Source organism: Ovis aries, chromosome 12 (genome assembly GCF_016772045.2).
Source record: "Ovis aries strain OAR_USU_Benz2616 breed Rambouillet chromosome 12, ARS-UI_Ramb_v3.0, whole genome shotgun sequence".
NCBI lineage: Eukaryota > Metazoa > Chordata > Mammalia > Artiodactyla > Bovidae > Ovis > Ovis aries.
Window position 1 is genome coordinate 77248041 of NC_056065.1, and position 14643 is coordinate 77262683.

Consider the following 14643-nt stretch of genomic DNA (forward strand, 5'->3'; position numbering starts at 1 on the left):
CATTTTTAACCAATAAATAGCTTTCCTGCTAGTTGAGAGACTATGGAAGTGCCTGAGAACTTAAAAAAAAATGAATTATAATGAAATGGCAGAAACGATCATCTCAAATAATTTGCACTGAGGGTTAACTCTGCAGCTATATTAATATTAGTAAAAATGAAATATCTTTGATTCGTTTAGATTGGCTGGTAAGATGCAAACACAAAGACAAAACTGAGGCAAGGAGGCTCACAATGCCTCCACTATTTCTCCACTGGCCCTTCCTCTGCACATGGTCAATTAGAATTGAAAATCCTGTGCTGATTTCATTCGCTGGAATTTTTAAACAGGTCAGGAAGAAAGATGTTATTGAAAGGAAAATCTCATCTAAATAAGAAAGGAGCGCAGGGCCATCTGGTCTTAGCCATACGTATAAAAAGTTATTTCAGCTGAACTGCAGGACTGATGCTTCAAAAGGTGTGCCAAAAATCAACCCCAAATCTGTTTACTGTAAAATGTCCCCAGCGTTCCTCCTTAAGCCTCCAAATATGCGATACACAGCTCATTTCCTATCTGTGATTCATGAGCCGCTCTGACCCCAGCGCCTCCCTGAGCTTCCCGGGGTCTCAGGCAGTAGCAGGGCGCTCAATCACTCTTCAGACACATCTCCCTCGTGGGGTATCCACAGGGCCGTGGACCTCGCGAAAATGGTGAAAATGACTTTGATAGTTTTCCCTCAAATGGATTTAGAGTGCAGCCTGCATGGAGGCTTGGAAGGCTAAAACCTGAGGCTTGGAGCAACCAACCAAACCAGTTCCCCTTCTTTCCTCCTTGAGGCTGGTGGTGGGCTCCTGTGCAGTTCCTGTGCGGTGCCCGGCTGGGCATCCACTCAGAACGCTTCCAAGCCCTATGCCTGAAAGCTTAGCTTGAAAACAACAAAACAAAACCCAAATTTCTCTTTCCATGAAAAGAAATTATGAATGTGAGTCCACTTTCAGAAATCATCTTCCTAATGGTAAGAAACAGAAAAGGTTTAAAAAATATGGTTTTTGCTGTTTGCCAAGTAAGAGTCCTGTGTTTCAATATAATAAAAATATTTTTGATATGAGGCATTTGCAAGAATTATACCATCAATACCTTCATTTAACCAGTATCTGAGCACAGACTTAGTTAGCTGGCATCACCACCCAAATTTCATTGTCTTAAAATGTTAATAAACTGACTCAAGAACATCTTTAAGACTCTGTTTATAACATAATACCATTTTAATAATTATTTTTTGCCATAAGACTATGGCAAAATATGCCCTTTACATCAACTATACGCGATACATGCAGGTCCAAAAATACAGGATTATAACATCAACACACGTTACACAAGATTACAGGTTTCGACTAGTCTTTTGAGAAATAATTGAATTAGGTATATTCTATTCCAAGAAACACAAGAATCCTGATAAATCCCTGACATCAGATGTCATTGATTGTTTTTGTATGTTTGCTATGTTTGTTCTGCCATTTCAAATAAATCATTACTATTGTGTGAGAGGAATCAGCTGTCCTATAGTAAATTGTTCTTTCTCTGTTATGCTCTGAAAAACCATTTGTTCTTGAATTGGCGTTACGTAGTTCAACTGTTTCAATCAAGTCCATTATCTTCTTTTCTTTGCAAGATGACTTTTTAGTAACGTGTATTCCCAGCGGGCCATGCTATGTTTTGCTTTTAGAAAGTAGGTGAAATTTAAATCCAACTATGTGCTTGTTTTTTAATCTTTGATAAAAACAATTCTATAATTCATCCTCAGGCAAGAATGTTGGGAGATCCGTTTATGTAAAAATTATGGAGTCAGGTCCAAGAATTTCTCAGAAAAGTTATTTATTAGTTCACACTGGAGCTTTACCCCGCAGAATGTCACCTAACTTGTGGAGCTTGCTCGTTCTAACTACAAAATGTGTTAGTTCTTTAGGCTGTATACTTTCATCAATAATAGTAACATGAAAGCCAAAGAGAACGAGACATCTCTTCACTTGTTTCGAAAGAATCACGTCACAGCAACAAAATGAATCTCATTAATCTGCGCCAAATAATTTCTGCTGTTCATGTACCTGCGATTCGCAAATCTTTCAAAGTTAACCCTTTTTTAGTGTCCAAGAAATAAGCATTAAGAGAAAATTCCAAAATTAAGAAAATAACATGTCAAATACTCAGTATATAAGAACGGGTAATATACCCAGTCATTCTATATTAATGAAGATTAATTTAAACTACAGACCCAAACTTGGTAATTAAGAGACGTTATGTATACACAGTTGTTCTGTTTGTGTTTCAGATATGGCAGTGTGCTTTGGTAAAATTATGAAACTTTGTTCTATTTGAGTTCAGTAAAATATAATCATGGACTTAAATATACACATCATTAAAAATCTGTGAACAGTTGCTTGCTGAGTAACTGTATAGTGTAAGACCCATAAAATAGACTTGAAAATAAATACAAATGCTGTACCAGCCCGCAAAATTCTAACCCACCTATCATCTACCCCAAAGTACACAAACAGCGCGTTACTTCTAAAAAATCATTTGTATGGGTTCTTCCCTCTCGCAATAAGTAAATAGCAAAAATGACTGATTAGGTGACAAAAATTTGAGTAGCAAATAAAAATCACCAAGTCACAACAGATATCAGAACCGCAGCATTTTTATCCACATGATTTCAAAATCCTCCACGTTTCCACACCCTATTGACATCATTGAAATTCAGCCACCTCTGAAATGTTCAGCCAGCATGTTAATCAGGCTGCCCAGGGTCAGGAAACTCTGCCTGACTGCATGTATCTTGATGAATATGGCCATCCCACCGCACAGCACATCTTCAAAAGAAAGATAGTTGCAAATAAAATGGTCCTTTCCTGTGGGTGTCGGTTAACCCCACAAACAGGAGAACTTCCTATGGGCACAAACCCAGCAGACATTGGTGATTAGGTGATTGAAAATGTTGCCCACAAAGGCGAAATTTTATATGTGATGACATCACCGGCAAACCTGGGTTTCTCTGCGATAGAATGATATACGTGCCTGGCTGAGTGTGTCTCTGGGAGTGAGTGTGTGTGTGTGTGTGTGCATGAGAGAGAGAGAGATGCTTAAAGAACAGCATCATCAGAAACCAGTATAACCTTCTGCAAGGTTTGCAAGAAATCTTTCCACAGACCTTTGACTTTCTCCAGATTGCATACAGCTCAAGTTCATTCAGAAATGCATTCCCCCCCCCCCCCCCCGCACCAACAAACCGCGTTTTGTTTTGTGAGCACCGCTGTGAATCCTAAAATATCCCAGTGGGTCTGTGGAGATGCGATTTCTGTACCAAATGAGGCGTGGGCGTCTATGGAATAGGGTGTGGGAGTTAGGAGGGTCCCTGGGGGACGTGCATGGGCTCCGAGAAGACCTCTTGGTCTTGGAGGCAAGGAAGGGGTTAAAAAATCGAGGCCGTCTGGGGTAGGAGAAAGGGGATATTGTTGTCTTTAATCTTTCCGCAGTCTGTCTAAGACTTCCATCCCAGATCTGCGGAGCAGTGGGATAGGTCCGGCATGCACTGCACGCAGGCTCCTTGATTGTAGCGGGGGACCTGGCTGCGATCCAGACAGGCCGGGCTCTGTTGATCATTATGTCTGGCCTTCAGGTGTCTCGGCGCACAGTGGGCGGCGGTGGGGGAGGTGTGGATAACAGGAGCAGACAAAGAAAAAAAATGGTGTATTTAAAAAAGATGATGTGAAAATGTGTGTCCAAGTCCTCTTAAAAAAAAGAATGACTCCTACCGTCTTGGACTTTTATAATTAGAACACTCGCTCGGCTCTGGTAGATCTCTTTAAGCCATAATTAGTTATGTCTGGAGCCTTTGAATAATTCCCTTCCATAATTGATGGAGTTAATATTCTCTTTCAAAAATCAGGAGGATGGGGCTTTCTCACAAACTCCCTTTGGGCTGGAGGTTTTGCCGGTCCGAGTCTTCATCAGCGAAAAATCACATTGATGTGATTGACCTTTTAATTTCTTGGGAGACTTAGCGTATAACTTTTTAAGGATTTGGATGCTTCTAGAAGTGCAGTCATAGTGCCTGGTTGGATTGCCCTCACTGGATGTAAAAAAGCAAGCAGGAGTGCAGATCATTCCTCCCCATTTGTTTCTAATTATTTTATAAATAAAAAAGGTGCTTTGTATGTTGCTTCTGCTTGAAACTCCATCAAAAAAAAAAAAATCTTACCACGAATATGACTTAGATGCTAACCGTACCCTTGCGTGCTAGTCAAAAGAAATCCCAAATTACTTTATTCTTTAAGCATTCTTCTATAAAGCAGCTTCTTCCGAATGCTTCCTCCCCACCCCCACATCCTCCACCCTGTTAGGAATTAAAAAAAAAAAAAAATCCTTATACACGGAAGCCTGGATCCCTGGACAGAAAGCTGTCTTTCTCGTCTGTCTTCACACTGGCCACTTTCAGCAGTCTTCCCCTTGTGCCCGGACTTGATTTCACAATTTGTGGACGAAAACCCTGAGACCAGTTCAGTCTCTATCACGACGAGAACATGAAAAGTGGTGGTTAAAAAATAAATAGAAAGAAAGCCCTGGCTTGAAGCCATTGCTCAGAATTTAAGAGCTATTTGCCCCCAAGTGTCTAAGCCGTCTTTCATAGCTAATTATAATAACTGTCAGATGTCTGGAGAGTGGATGGTACCCTCATCTGTGGAGTCAGCAAAGTTTGTCTTTTATTTTTCTTGGGGACAGATCAAATCTGATTAGGCTTTAAGAGCGAAAAGAAGAGAAGTGAGTACATACGTGTGTGCCTTCATTTTTTTTTTTTCTTATGAACAAAGCAGCGTGCTGGAGCGATGTTTCGAGGGGCAGTCTCCTGCAGCTACTCTTGGAATGCCTGACTTTTATTTTTCATTCTTTCCCTTTCACAGAATCCAGCATGCAACAATTGTTTCTGAAACCTTTCCCTGCCAGCTGAATAGCCTTCTAGACACACATCAAAGAGTAGCTCAGAAAAAAAAAAAATCTTCACATATCGGATGCTTATGACAAAACTATTTTCATCAACACACTGGATAGAGAGAAATGGATACTCACCATTTCCAAACGGTTATCTGTGCTGGTTCCACGTCCCTGGAGGCACGGCAGAGGCGGTGGCCAGGCTGTCTGTCCTGCAGGTGCAGAGTCCCCGGGTCCAGGCAGGAGGGGGATAGCCAAGTGTTTCCAAAGTCCCTCGGAACTCAGGCACTTGTGCACAGGCATCTCTGGCGGCTCTGAAGCCTGTACTATCTGCAGTTCTGAATTGAACTAGATTACAGCTCATGTGAAAGGCAGGGGCAGCGAGTCATGTGGGGGACACACAGCTACCCTATTGGCCACCGGGAGCTAGCTTAGGCATTCTGCCTTCTCCTCCATTGGTGAATAGTTAAAAATGAAAGCATCTGAGTCGTCCTCTCCAGCTTATTTGTCCTTTATGCGTGCAGGAATGACTGTAGGGTTTCAGTGACAGAGCTCGTTAAGGAAGCCACTGAAGTCATCCTTCGGAGGCTGCTGGGAGGGGTCTGGAAGCCCAGCTTTTTCACGATGTTTTTGCCCTTTATATCCCCCTGTCCTGCAGTTCTGTCTGTGATTTGCTTGTTTGCCTGTCAGGAAAATGTGTGTGTGTGTGTGTCTGTGTGTGTGTGTGTGTCTGTGTGTGTGTGTCTGTGTCTGTGTGTGTGTCTGTGTGTCTGTGTGTGTCTGTGTGTGTGTGTCTGTGTCTGTGTGTGTGTGTGTGTTTTCCCTGGTTAACTTTGGACATGACAGAAGGTAAATGTTCATCTCATTTCTCTGCTGAACTCAGTTGTATTTGGAAGCACAAAACCCATTTTTCTTCAATGATGAATTCTCAGAGTTGATTTTGATGTTGAAAGAAGCTTAATTGCAGTTCTCAACAGCCTAAATTGTCCATTAGTGACACTCAGGAATGGAGTAAACGTTTTTGAGTGGCTGTTATAGTCTGGAGAAGTTGTGGGGGTGGGAGATTATTAAAAGCTAACAATATCAAAGAAGCTTCAGCTAAGCAGGGAAGGAACATGATCCTTTTTCCAAAACCATTCCTTCATTTACTGTTTTGGATAATGCAAAATGAGCATCTAATGGGCAGGCAGAAGGTACTCTTCAGTTATCCCAGCATTATTTAATTCAGCGGATCCCTAAAACTCTCCAGTGCCTTTGTAAAGATTTAAGGGGGGGTTCCCTTATAGAACGTGACATCACACCCTACCTTCCCAGGGTGAGAAGGTGAGCTCTCACGGACTGCACCCCTCTACTCATTTTCCTGGATTCAGGATCCACAGACCTGTGTACAGCATGAAAGGGGACGACAGCGCGAGCAGTACCCGGGGGCTTTTCCCTGCAAACCTGTGAAGAGCCCGTCACTCTTGTTTGACTGCTACAGCAGCTCACAGGCTCAGCTTTATTACTTTCATTTCTCAGAGGCAAGAACAGACTCAGATGCTTTATAACCATCGGAGTGCTTGATGAGAATCCCTGTTGGAGTGACCCCATGTCAGCTTTGTCAACGAGAGATGTTGCCCTCTTAAATATTAACGGTGGTCCTCCCTTGCAGGCACCTTCCTGTTGTGCGTGCCGGGTAACGTGCCAAGCACCTCACATCACCTTGTTCCGTCCTTACAATGACCAGTGAGGTGTAATGTGTTCAGTCGCTCAGTCGTGTCTGACTCTTTGCGACCCCTAGCCCGCCAGGCTCCTCTGCTCATGGAATTCTCCATGCAAGAATACTGGAGTGGGTGGCCATGCCCTCCTCCTCCAGGGGATCTTCCCCGCCCAGGGATCAAACCTAAGTGTTCTGCATTGCAGGCGGCGTCTTTACCACTGAGCCCCCAGGGAAGGCCAGCGAGGCAGCTCTCCTGTTGTCTCAGTATCAGACAAGTGGAGATGAGGATGGTTCGGGGTCATAAAGTGGGGGATTGGTGGCACTCTTCAAGCCGGCTCTCCTCCAGTTTAGACACCACACGAATTCTCATCAGGGTGCTGAATACCTTTTATTAATTCCCTTTCTGGTGTAGCACATTTGAGTATTTCATGTGTATGGAGAATACCCACTGTAGTCATCCAAGCGTGTTCCGTCCAGACCTCCTACACATTACTGTTAAGTGACTGTACGCTGGCTTTAGTGGAACAGCTGAGGAGGCATGTTCGCCTTTGGGCCCCCTCGAAAGGCCTCAAATGTCCTGCAACAAGGAAGCTCCCACGTTTATTGAAGGAACGAATTCACCCAGGACATCAGTCTGCGCCTTCATGTCCTACAACTGGTCTAGAGTTTGAAACCCATCAAATTGTAGAATAAGGCAAACCCTGGATCCTTTTCCAAGTAGGGTTGCAAGTTCCACTTCAGCCAAGGAAACACTGAGGGCCCTTGTGGAGTTTCCTGAATGTGTCCCCCGCTGCAGCCCAATCATACGAAGTAAAGGAAACTTCCATTCAGACTGCCCGGCCATGGGGGATCTGTTTGGAGGCTGGAGGTCATCACTTAGCATGTTCACCTGTACTCTCGAATATATGGATATATGCCATCGCCCAGAGCAAAGGACTGCAGGCTAGGTTAATCGTAGGTGAGTAGGTGGAATTAGGGGCTTCCCAGGTGGGCACTGGAGGTAAAGAATCCGCCTGCCAATGCAGGAGACATAAGAGACATGAGTTCAGCCCCTGGGTCAGGAAGATTCCCCTGGAGGAAGGCATGGCAACCCACTCCAGTATTCTTACCTGGAGAATCTCATGGGCAGAGGAGCCTGGAGGGCTGCAGCCCATGGGGTCGCAAGGAGTCAGACACGACTGGAGCGACTGGGCATGCACACACAGGTAGAATTAGAGGATCATTTGGGTCTTGTTTTTGAACTTCCCTTGAGTGGTATTGTTTCTCCACATTGCCACCACCTCCTGCCATCCAGAATTCAGTTCTAAGCCTGCCTTCTCATATAGAACCTACGTGATCCTATTTTCACTAAGGAAGTTTCTCCACTTAATTTGTTTCAAGGCTGGGCAGTATCTCCCTCTTTTCTGATCCCTCATAATGCTTTTCATAGTAGAGATGACATAAATATGTGTTGATGTTGTTTTTTGTCTTACAGTGATCAATTCCCAAGCAGTTACCAGATCCGAAACACATCCAGCAAGATAACACTGAGGTGTTAAAAACAACATTTTAAAATAGAGCCTAACCAGTGAGGCTGACACTGGAGAATGAGGAGGGAGAGGCTTCTGAGATCACAGCGTCTTCCCAGGATTGGTGGAGATTGCTCGTGGGAACGCTGACGCCCACTGAGTTGAGGCTCCCAGTGTTGGGACACATTTACTTAACTCCTCTTGACCACTATCTATCAACGTCTCCGGTCCTTCTCATTCTCTGGGACCAGGCCTCAGGTTCTCGGATTTCGTCTTCATCCCTCGCCCTGCCGCCACCTTGGTTTCGCTGAGTGTTCACAGGGCGATATACGGAACCGTCCGCCACTTGGTTCACTGACCTCCTCAGTTCTGATGACACCCACCTCCTCTCCCCCTCCAGTCACCCCTGCTCATCCCGTAGAGGTTAGGACAATTTGCATCTGAAACTGTGAAATGAGCCCGCCCGCTCTGTAACCACCACCTTCAGCCCTGCCAACCCGATCACTGCTCCCCCCGTTTGGCCGCCTCCAGTCCCTTGGCCCCTCCGTTTTTCTCATCTGTTATCCACTTCCACGTTTCATTCCCTTTCCTCTCATGCTCCTTTCCTGTGAGAGCCCACCCTGGTGACTTTCTACAGCCCGGTCAGTGTCCTCAACTCTCTTGCCCTGTCTCCCTTCTGATGCCCCATTCTGTCCACCACCATTTTCTGGAATTATTCCAACTGGCGACCTCCTCTAGACTGAGCTGAGATTCTAAGAGCTGCTAAGGAGAACTGGAAGGTCTGTAAATGCATGGTGTGACTGTAAACGCATGGTGTCCTCATGTCCTGCACGCCGACACCTATTCGTCCACGCAGCCCCTTTCCTCATCGTCCAGGATGCTGTGCACTTTCTCTCCCTCTCCGGACACCTGTGCAGCCGCTCACTCCCTCCTGCTTCTGCTTCTTGTTTGTAGTGTATTTGTACTTTTTCAGAGGCTCTGTTCTCTTGTCAGGAATTCTCCCCCTCCCCGCCGCCTGCCCCCCATGGCTTAGGCGATGACTCTTGCACATGTGATTTCCATCCTTCTAACTGCGGCTTGGACGGACTTCTCTCCTGAGTTGGGGACTGTGGGTCTATCACATCTTCCCTCTGAACCTCCAGCAGATAATACCTCATAGCCAATACATTCACCATCTCTCCTGATCTAACTTCCACTGCTTCCCGTCTCTGTGAACAGAATCACCAGCGGCAAGGACAGAAAAGTCGGGCATACTATTTAAATCTTTCTTGTCTTTCCCCAGGCTCATATCCGGCTCATCACCATGTCCAGATGCCTCTTGAATCCGTCCCCCTTGCTGCATATCTTTCCTGGTGACTGTGCTTCAATATTTGTGATATTTCAGATCAGACACTCCCTTTGCCTCTCGCCCGGTTCATCTATACTCCATCTCCACTCCTGTAAGAATCTTTGCTCCAACCTGCAGGGTTTTGTTTTTTTGTTTTTTTTTTCAAACTTTTCTGATATGGACCATGTTTAGAGTCTTTATTGAATTTTTTAACAATTCTGAGTCTTTTTTTTCTCTCTTTCTTAGTATTCTGGCTTTTAGATTGCAAAGCGTGTGGTTCTCAGCTCCCCGACCAGGGATTAAACATGTTCTACCTCCACTGGAAGGCGAGGTCTGAACCGCTAGACCACCAGAGATGTCCCCAAACTTGCAGTCTTTTAAAGGGAATGCTCCAGTGGTCTCTCCTGTCCTTAAGGCCAAACCTGAAGTCTGCAGAGGAGCTTGTTTCTTAACCTCCTATTTTATCTAGAAAAAAAAAATGCATGGGCATGTTTAATTTTACCTCACAGTTTACAAATGCTACTATAAATAACACACATTAAAATTAAAGCACATAAAATTTTAAATTAATTTAAAAATTAAATACATAAATTGTACATAATGAATACATACATTTAAAAATTAAAATCATAAATTAAACTTGGTTTCCTAACCCTTTGAAATCTCTGAGTAATACCGATGCATCAGCAAAGCACTTCATGTGTCCACTGGTTTGGCAAGCACTCCAGGGAACTCACATGCCAGTTCTAGAATATAAAGACAGAATGGCCTCAATACCTTTCTTCTGAGGGAGGCTTGAAAGCCCATTCAGACACGCAGAGGGACTGGATTTCTTTTCCCCTGGCTTAAAATTTGTTTCCCTTGAAACTCTAGAGGAGTTCTGAGAAGTCTGAAGGATTCTTACATACTTCCTTCCCTTCCAGGGGGCTGTAAAATTGAGGGCTTCCGACATTTAAAAGAACTAATTGAAATGATGAGGTTGGCCAAGTCACATGGCTTTCTCATTTTCTAGATTCCCCTTCCCCCTGCATGCCCAGGATACATGAATATTGTGGGGTTTGTCTTCCGGAGAGGCCTTAAATGCAGTATGCTCTCTGCACACCTTGCCCTGCTGTGAATGTCCAGACCACTGTTACCACTCACATCCATTTCTGTAACCTGCTTTATCTGGTCTCTCTGATTCTCCATGTGCACGCATTCCCATTACAAACTGTGCTCCGTGGAGAAGCTAGTGTTTAAAATATAGAATATAGCACGGGCCTCTCCAGTGGTCCACTGATTAGGAGTGTGCCTTGCAATGCAGGGGACACCAGTTTGATCCCTGGTGTGGAAAGATCCCGCATGCCATGAGCCACGGCTACAGAAGCCCACGTCCCCTGGAGGCCACACTCCACTCCACACCTCGAGGAGCCACTGAGCGGGAAGGCCGTGCACTGCAGCTAGAGAAAGCCCGCCCGGCAAGCAGGACCCAGGCAGCCGAAAGGAAAACAAACCCACGAACTAAAAGGAAACGGTTCGGCAAGGCCTCAGAAAATAAATAAATAAAATATACCATGTCACTTTCTTGCCTAGAATTCTCCGGTTGCATCCTGTGACTTTCCTGCTGACCTCCTGATTCCTTACTGTGACCTGCAAGATGCATCTTCACCCTACTCTCATTCCGGCCTGACCCTGACCTCACCTGGAATCCACCTGCTCGCCCGGCGCGGCCTCTCGTCAGCCTTTCCGGCCTTTCAAGCTCTCCTCCAGCTGTGGGGCAAGCTGTCCCCTCTGCCTAGGGTGTCCCCCGCTCCGTCTGCACAGGCGGCTCCTTCACGTCATCCGTGCTCTTCAAAGGCCACTGCCCACAGACCACTTCCTTCTAGACAGACGCTTATCTATTGGCTCATCTACGGTGATGTCTGGTTTTGCTTTCTGTTCATTGCATGTAATACTTTCAGAACATCTCTCGTTTTACCGCACTCTTCTATTACATGTCTCCTCCCACCAGCACACAGACTCATACTTTTCTTCCCGCCTAGAACATTGTGTTGCATAAAGCAGGTGCTCATAGATTTGCTGAATGAATGAATGAATGCATGAGTTCAGTTCAGTTTAGTTGCTCAGTCGTGTCCGACTCTTTGCGACCCCATGAATTGCAGCACGCCAGGCCTCCTTGTCTATCGCCAACTCCCGGAGTTCACTCAGACTCATGGCCATCGAGTCCGTGATGCCATCCAGTCATCTCATCCTCTGCCGTCCCCTTCTCCTCCTGCCCCCAATCCCTCCCAGCATCACGGTCTTTTCCAATGAGTCAACTCTTCCCATGAGGTGGCCAAAGTACTGGAGTTTCAGCTTTAGCATCATTCCTTCCAAAGAAATCCCAGGGTTGATCTCCTTCAGAATGGACTGGTTGGATCTCCTTGCAGTCCGAGGGACTCTCAAGAGTCTTCTCCAACACCACAGTTCAAAAGCATAAATAAATATAAATATAATAAACTATAAAAATAGTTTGAGGGGAATCACCTAAGTTTATCAATAAAAAATTATTAGTCATTCCATAGTGAAAACAACAGAGAAACTCTTGTATAACTAAAAGCTAAAGTCACTGCACAGATTAACTAAAATATGTTGCTATTGAATGTTCAGTGAACTATCTAAGATTCTAATGTGTCTGAAATTAGTAGTGATTATGGTTCCAAGTTTGAGCCCCAATGTTCTAAGTATAGTGTAAGATAACCATGAAGTATATTCATTTACACAGGAATTTGTTGAGGAAACAAAATTTAATAAAATGCCCAAATGTGACAGTGATAAGCATAAAATAAAGACTAATCAATGAGCTTGTGATGATATGTTCGCTCATTCTTTCAAAGTTGTATGTGTGTGCTTTTATAATTGTTCAAGGCCAATCACGTAAAGTAACAAAAAGTATATCTATATTTTTGTCACTTAAAGATATTTCTTTGTACATTAAAAATGTCAATTTCTATTTCAACTTACTGAAGAAAAATCTATGAAGGAGTGGAAGTTATAGATGGCAGAATTGAATCTTCTAAATTGCATTATTAAATAAGCCCAGAATACATGCCATATTATAAATCCTAAAATGTCTTTAAGAAAACAGGCTCACCTATAACAACCTCTTCTATTTACCCAGCATTCAACACATCTCAAAGATCTTTCATACCCACTGTTATATTTGATACTCAACAATAACACAATCAGGAAGGCAATGCAAGTATTGTTATTCCCTTCATTGCATATAGAGACACTGAGATCTAGAAATTTTTAAGATTTGTGGTTACTGTTGGTCAGTTGCTCAGGCATGCCTGACTCTCTGTGACCCCATGGACTGAAGCATTCCGGTCTTCCCTGTCTTTCACTGTCATTCAGATTTTGCTCAAATTCTTATCCACTGAGGCAGTGATGCCATCCAACTATGTTATTCTCTGTCACCCCTTTCTCCTCTTGCCCTCAGTCTTTCCCAGCATCAGGGTCTTTTCCAATGAGTCGGCTCTTGGCATTAGGTGGCCAAAGTAGTATCACCTCAGCATCAGTCCTTCCAATGAAAATTCGGGTATGATTTGTGGAAACTCCTGATGTAATGTAGAGACAGCACAATGTCTCTGCTCACCAGCACTTACAACCATAATGACTGAGAATGTGAACTTTTCTGTAGCTCAGATATGCAGACAAATTGCTGGATGCTGTTAAGACTTCTAACTCAGCCTTAAACTTGTATCCTCAAGGGGAGGGTACTCAGACAGTTCTGCACTTCACACATTTATATACAAACTGTTTTCATTATAAAATTAGCTCTGGGTATTAATTTTGTTTGTTTGTCATGGGTGGTCTGAATCTTGGGTGGGAAAATTGGGATCAGATGAAAAATGAAAGCTGTCTGAACAGGAAGTGTCTGCAGAATTCTGAATTTACAATGAGCGCACACTGGGCTGTGTGGTCAGCTCTTAAGCAGTTGGGCCAAATATACTAAAAAGGGTGTCTCTTTTTTCGTTTTTTGAACTCTGCAATGGACAAACTTTCTCATTAGCTTAGATTTTTAGCTTTCAGTGACCGAAATGCTTTTGACTTTTCTTGGTTTATTATCCTCTCTTGAGTATGAGGACCATATTTCCTACAAGTATGTAAAAATTAAACATTCAGACATAAAGCATTTCCCAAATATGCATACGATTCATGGAGAATAAAGTAAAGAGACTCACTATTATGATGTTTCAGTTTTCCTGTGGCTGTGTTACGATCAAGTAGAAAAGGAGAGAAAAATAGACTGATCTGTTGACTGAAATCTCCTAATTTCCAATGTCTTAGCTAATGAAAGACAAAGTTCAGCTTCTGTTTTCTTCCAATTATAGGGAAACAGCTACATAGTCAGCATACAACCTGTGAGCAGAAACTCTTTTAGTCTCAAATTCAGCAGAACAAAATATTATTATTGTCTAGTCTCAGACAACAAGAACAAAATTTTATCTATTTAAAAGAACAATTACTTTATTAGTTTCAACTTTGCATATCAATACATCCTTTGAATATATCTAGATGCCAAACAGGAATGGTCTTCTGAAACTCATGTCCATGTGAAATACCTGGAACTTCGTCGAAACACAAATACTGATTCTGTAGGTTAGAGGTTAGGCCTTAGCTTCTGCAAGTCTGCTTAACAATCTCCCAGGTGACAATGGCGCTGCTGGTCTGTTGAGCACATTTGTATGAGCCAGGCTTGTATCAAATTAATACCTAAGAGAGAAGTCAGCTACCCCGTAAGCCCGGGACCATCTCCAGTGAGACCGAGTTTCTTCCATCCCCTGTCTTCCTTTTTCTCATCTTTTGTCAATTCTCACCCTCACCCTCCGCGCTCTGTTCTATTTCGCTGGCAATTGACAGAATATGATACCTCCAGAAGTTGCCAAAGTCCAGGCCATACTTTTAAGAAGGGTCTCAGCCATCCTCTGATCCTAAGCTGCACACCCATAAAATAGAATCTGTAAAAATTTACTTGCAACCCTCCACAGCAGCCTCCTCAAAATCCTGCTCCCTTATTTAGCTATTTAAGGTGTTAAGTTTATCTTTCATCCACAACGTCAACTCTGGAGTGCTTTCACTAAGCTCTTGGATTGTGGGGCTCAAAAATAGAAATCATTTTGCTC

At 43.7% G+C, this 14643-nt stretch overlaps 1 long non-coding RNA gene across 1 annotated transcript; it reads right to left on the reverse strand.

Annotated features, from left to right (window-relative positions):
• Positions 1-1221: 1221 nt before the first annotated feature.
• LOC121816067 (uncharacterized) lies at positions 1222-11403 on the reverse strand. The gene is made up of 3 exons (XR_006055533.2): positions 11178-11403; positions 10150-10242; positions 1222-9961 (listed from the first exon to the last, which is right to left on the reverse strand). It is a non-coding gene; the product is annotated as an uncharacterized LOC121816067 (long non-coding RNA).
• Positions 11404-14643: the final 3240 nt, after the last annotated feature.